We start from the raw sequence: 5890 nt of genomic DNA, 5'->3' as shown, positions 1-5890 counted from the left end.
GGAAATGGCATCGTTCGTGTCCAGGGCCCGGTGGCCCGGAGTGGCCGGGTGCCTGCTGAAATTCCGCATGCTTCAGGATATCTCCCAGATGCAAGGTGCCCCCACAGGCAACTGTGTCTGGTTTGACAGTGCCAAGTGCCTCCTGCAAACTGACATCAGGAACCTGGCCTGGTGAGTTTTATTTCTCAGGGGAAAGGGCATGGTTCGTGTCCAGGGCCCGGTGGCCCGGAGTGGCCGGCTGCCTGCTGAAATTCCGCATGCTTCAGGATATCTCCCAGATGCAAGGTGCCCCCACAGGCAACTGTGTCTGGTTTGAGAGTGCCAAGTGCCTCCTGCAAACTGACATCAGGAACCTGGCCTGGTGAGTTTTGTTTCTCAGGGCAAATGCCATCGTTCGTGTCCAGGGCCCGGTGGCCCGGAGTGGCCGGCTGCCTGCTGAAATTCCGCATGCTTCAGGATATCTCCCCCATGCAAGGTGCCCCCACAGGCAACTGTGTCTGGTTTGAGAGTGCCAAGTGCCTCCTGCAAACTGACATCAGGAACCTGGCCTGGTGAGTTTTGTTTCTCAGGGGAAAGGGCATCGTTCGTGTCCAGGGCCCGGTGGCCCGGAGTGGCCGGCTGCCTGCTGAAATTCCGCATGCTTCAGGATATCTCCCAGATGCAAGGAGCACCCACAGGCAACTGTGTCTGGTTTGACAGTGCCAAGTGCCTCCTGCAAACTGACATCAGGAACCTGGCCTGGTGAGTTTTGTTTCTCAGGGCAAAGGGCATCGTTCATGTCCAGGGCCCGGTGGCCCGGAGTGGCCGGCTGCCTGCTGAAATTCCGCATGCTTCAGGATATCTCCCAGATGCAAGGTGCCCCCACAGGCAACTGTGTCTGGTTTGACAGTGCCAAGTGCCTCCTGCAAAATGACATCAGGAACCTGGCCTGGTGAGTTTTGTTTCTCAGGGGAAATGGCATCGTTCGTGTCCAGGGCCCAGTGGCCCGGAGTGGCCGGCTGCCTGCTGAAATTCCGCATGCTTCAGGATATCTCCCAGATGCAAGGTGCCCCCACAGGCAACTGTGTCTGGTTTGAGAGTGCCAAGTGCCTCCTACAAACTGACATCAGGAACCTGGCCTGGTGAGTTTTGTTTCTCAGGGGAAAGGGCATCGTTCGTGTCCAGGGCCCGGTGGCCCGGAGTGGCCGGCTGCCTGCTGAAATTCCGCATGCTTCAGGATATCTCCCCCATGCAAGGTGCCCCCACAGGCAACTGTGTCTGGTTTGACTGTGCCAAGTGCCTCCTGCAAACTGACATCAGGAACCTGGCCTGGTGAGTTTTATTTCTCAGGGGAAAGGGCATGGTTCGTGTCCAGGGCCCGGTGGCCCGGAGTGGCCGGCTGCCTGCTGAAATTCCGCATGCTTCAGGATATCTCCCAGATGCAAGGTGCCCCCACAGGCAACTGTGTCTGGTTTGACAGTGCCAAGTGCCTTCTGCAAACTGACATCAGGAACCTGGCCTGGTGAGTTTTGTTTCTCAGGGGAAATGGCATCGTTCGTGTCCAGGGCCCAGTGGCCCGGAGTGGCCGGCTGCCTGCTGAAATTCCACATGCTTCAGGATATCTCCCAGATGCAAGGTGCCCCCACAGGCAACTGTGTCTGGTTTGAGAGTGCCAAGTGCCTCCTGCAAACTGACATCAGGAACCTGGCCTGGTGAGTTTTGTTTCTCAGGGGAAAGGGCATGGTTTGTGTCCAGGGCCCGGTGGCCCGGAGTGGCCGGCTGCCTGCTGAAATTCCGCATGCTTCAGGATATCTCTCCCATGCAAGGTGCCCCCACAGGCAACTGTGTCTGGTTTGACAGTGCCAAGTGCCTCCTGCAGACTGACATCAGGATCCTGGCCTGGTGAGTTTTGTTTCACAGGGGAAATGGCATCGTTCGTGTCCAGGGCCTGGTGGCCCGGAGTGGCCGGCTGCCTGCTGAAATTCCGCATGCTTCAGGATATCTCCCAGATGCAAGGAGCACCCACAGGCAACTGTGTCTGGTTTGAGAGTGCCAAGTGCCTCCTGCAAACTGACATCAGGAACCTGGCCTGGTGAGTTTTGTTTCTCAGGGGAAATGGCATCGTTCGTGTCCAGGGCCCAGTGGCCCGGAGTGGCCGGCTGCCTGCTGAAATTCCGCATGCTTCAGGATATCTCCCAGATGCAAGGTGCCCCCACAGGCAACTGTGTCTGGTTTGAGAGTGCCAAGTGCCTCCTGCAAACTGACATCAGGAACCTGGCCTGGTGAGTTTTGTTTCTCAGGGGAAATGGCATCGTTCGTGTCCAGGGCCCAGTGGCCCGGAGTGGCCGGCTGCCTGCTGAAATTCCGCATGCTTCAGGATATCTCCCAGATGCAAGGTGCCCCCACAGGCAACTGTGTCTGGTTTGACAGTGCCAAGTGCCTTCTGCAAACTGACATCAGGAACCTGGCCTGGTGAGTTTTGTTTCTCAGGGGAAAGGGCATGGTTCGTGTCCAGGGCCCGGTGGCCCGGAGTGGCCGGCTGCCTGCTGAAATTCCGCATGCTTCAGGATATCTCCCAGATGCAAGGTGCCCCCACAGGCAACTGTGTCTGGTTTGACAGTGCCAAGTGCCTCCTGCAAACTGACATCAGGAACCTGGCCTGGTGAGTTTTGTTTCTCAGGTGATAGGGCATCGTTCGTGTCCAGGGCCCGGTGGCCCGGAGTGGCCGGCTGCCTGCTGAAATTCCGCATGCTTCAGGATATCTCCCAGATGCACGGTGCCCCCACAGGCAACTGCGTCTGGTTTGAGAGTGCCAAGTGCCTCGTGCAAACTGACATCAGGAACCTGGCCTGGTGAGTTTTGTTTCTCAGGGGAAATGGCATCGTTCGTGTCCAGGGCCCAGTGGCCCGGAGTGGCCGGCTGCCTGCTGAAATTCCGCATGCTTCAGGATATCTCCCAGATGCAAGGTGCCCCCACAGGCAACTGTGTCTGGTTTGAGAGTGCCAAGTGCCTCCTACAAACTGACATCAGGAACCTGGCCTGGTGAGTTTTGTTTCTCAGGGGAAAGGGCATCGTTCGTGTCCAGGGCCCGGTGGCCCGGAGTGGCCGGCTGCCTGCTGAAATTCCGCATGCTTCAGGATATCTCCCCCATGCAAGGTGCCCCCACAGGCAACTGTGTCTGGTTTGACTGTGCCAAGTGCCTCCTGCAAACTGACATCAGGAACCTGGCCTGGTGAGTTTTATTTCTCAGGGGAAAGGGCATGGTTCGTGTCCAGGGCCCGGTGGCCCGGAGTGGCCGGCTGCCTGCTGAAATTCCGCATGCTTCAGGATATCTCCCAGATGCAAGGTGCCCCCACAGGCAACTGTGTCTGGTTTGACAGTGCCAAGTGCCTTCTGCAAACTGACATCAGGAACCTGGCCTGGTGAGTTTTGTTTCTCAGGGGAAATGGCATCGTTCGTGTCCAGGGCCCAGTGGCCCGGAGTGGCCGGCTGCCTGCTGAAATTCCACATGCTTCAGGATATCTCCCAGATGCAAGGTGCCCCCACAGGCAACTGTGTCTGGTTTGAGAGTGCCAAGTGCCTCCTGCAAACTGACATCAGGAACCTGGCCTGGTGAGTTTTGTTTCTCAGGGGAAAGGGCATGGTTTGTGTCCAGGGCCCGGTGGCCCGGAGTGGCCGGCTGCCTGCTGAAATTCCGCATGCTTCAGGATATCTCTCCCATGCAAGGTGCCCCCACAGGCAACTGTGTCTGGTTTGACAGTGCCAAGTGCCTCCTGCAGACTGACATCAGGATCCTGGCCTGGTGAGTTTTGTTTCACAGGGGAAATGGCATCGTTCGTGTCCAGGGCCTGGTGGCCCGGAGTGGCCGGCTGCCTGCTGAAATTCCGCATGCTTCAGGATATCTCCCAGATGCAAGGAGCACCCACAGGCAACTGTGTCTGGTTTGAGAGTGCCAAGTGCCTCCTGCAAACTGACATCAGGAACCTGGCCTGGTGAGTTTTGTTTCTCAGGGGAAATGGCATCGTTCGTGTCCAGGGCCCAGTGGCCCGGAGTGGCCGGCTGCCTGCTGAAATTCCACATGCTTCAGGATATCTCCCAGATGCAAGGTGCCCCCACAGGCAACTGTGTCTGGTTTGAGAGTGCCAAGTGCCTCCTGCAAACTGACATCAGGAACCTGGCCTGGTGAGTTTTGTTTCTCAGGGGAAATGGCATCGTTCGTGTCCAGGGCCCAGTGGCCCGGAGTGGCCGGCTGCCTGCTGAAATTCCGCATGCTTCAGGATATCTCCCAGATGCAAGGTGCCCCCACAGGCAACTGTGTCTGGTTTGACAGTGCCAAGTGCCTTCTGCAAACTGACATCAGGAACCTGGCCTGGTGAGTTTTGTTTCTCAGGGGAAAGGGCATGGTTCGTGTCCAGGGCCCGGTGGCCCGGAGTGGCCGGCTGCCTGCTGAAATTCCGCATGCTTCAGGATATCTCCCAGATGCAAGGTGCCCCCACAGGCAACTGTGTCTGGTTTGACAGTGCCAAGTGCCTCCTGCAAACTGACATCAGGAACCTGGCCTGGTGAGTTTTGTTTCTCAGGTGATAGGGCATCGTTCGTGTCCAGGGCCCGGTGGCCCGGAGTGGCCGGCTGCCTGCTGAAATTCCGCATGCTTCAGGATATCTCCCAGATGCACGGTGCCCCCACAGGCAACTGCGTCTGGTTTGAGAGTGCCAAGTGCCTCGTGCAAACTGACATCAGGAACCTGGCCTGGTGAGTTTTGTTTCTCAGGGGAAATGGCATCGTTCGTGTCCAGGGCCCAGTGGCCCGGAGTGGCCGGCTGCCTGCTGAAATTCCGCATGCTTCAGGATATCTCCCAGATGCAAGGTGCCCCCACAGGCAACTGTGTCTGGTTTGAGAGTGCCAAGTGCCTTCTGCAAACTGACATCAGGAACCTGGCCTGGTGAGTTTTGTTTCTCAGGGGAAAGGGCATCGTTCGTGTCCAGGGCCCGGTGGCCCGGAGTGGCCGGCTGCCTGCTGAAATTCCGCATGCTTCAGGATATCTCCCCCATGCAAGGTGCCCCCACAGGCAACTGTGTCTGGTTTGACTGTGCCAAGTGCCTCCTGCAAACTGACATCAGGAACCTGGCCTGGTGAGTTTTATTTCTCAGGGGAAAGGGCATGGTTCGTGTCCAGGGCCCGGTGGCCCGGAGTGGCCGGCTGCCTGCTGAAATTCCGCATGCTTCAGGATATCTCCCAGATGCAAGGTGCCCCCACAGGCAACTGTGTCTGGTTTGAGAGTGCCAAGTGCCTCCTGCCAACTGACATCAGGAACCTGGCCTGGTGAGTTTTGTTTCTCAGGGCAAAGGCCATCGTTCGTGTCCAGGGCCCGGTGGCCCGGAGTGGCCGGCTGCCTGCTGAAATTCCGCATGCTTCAGGATATCTCCCAGATGCAAGGTGCCCCCACAGGCAACTGTGTCTGGTTTGAGAGTGCCAAGTGCCTCCTGCAAACTGACATCAGGAACCTGGCCTGGTGAGTTTTGTTTCTCAGGGGAAAGGGCATCGTTCGTGTCCAGGGCCCGGTGGCCCGGAGTGGCCGGCTGCCTGCTGAAATTCCGCATGCTTCAGGATATCTCCCAGATGCAAGGTGCCCCCACAGGCAACTGTGTCTGGTTTGACAGTGCCAAGTGCCTCCTGCAAACTGACATCAGGAACCTGGCCTGGTGAGTTTTGTTTCTCAGGGGAAAGGGCATCGTTCGTGTCCAGGGCCCGGTGGCCCGGAGTGGCCGGCTGCCTGCTGAAATTCCGCATGGTTCAGGATATCTCCCAGATGCAAGGTGCCCCCACAGGCAACTGTGTCTGGTTTGACAGTGCCAAGTGCCTCCTGCAAACTGACATCAGGAACCTGGCCTGGTGAGTTTTGTTTCTCAGG

Source organism: Passer domesticus, unplaced genomic scaffold, assembly GCF_036417665.1.
Source record: "Passer domesticus isolate bPasDom1 unplaced genomic scaffold, bPasDom1.hap1 HAP1_SCAFFOLD_103, whole genome shotgun sequence".
Taxonomy (NCBI): domain Eukaryota; kingdom Metazoa; phylum Chordata; class Aves; order Passeriformes; family Passeridae; genus Passer; species Passer domesticus.
Note: the sequence above shows the minus strand (reverse complement) of the source record.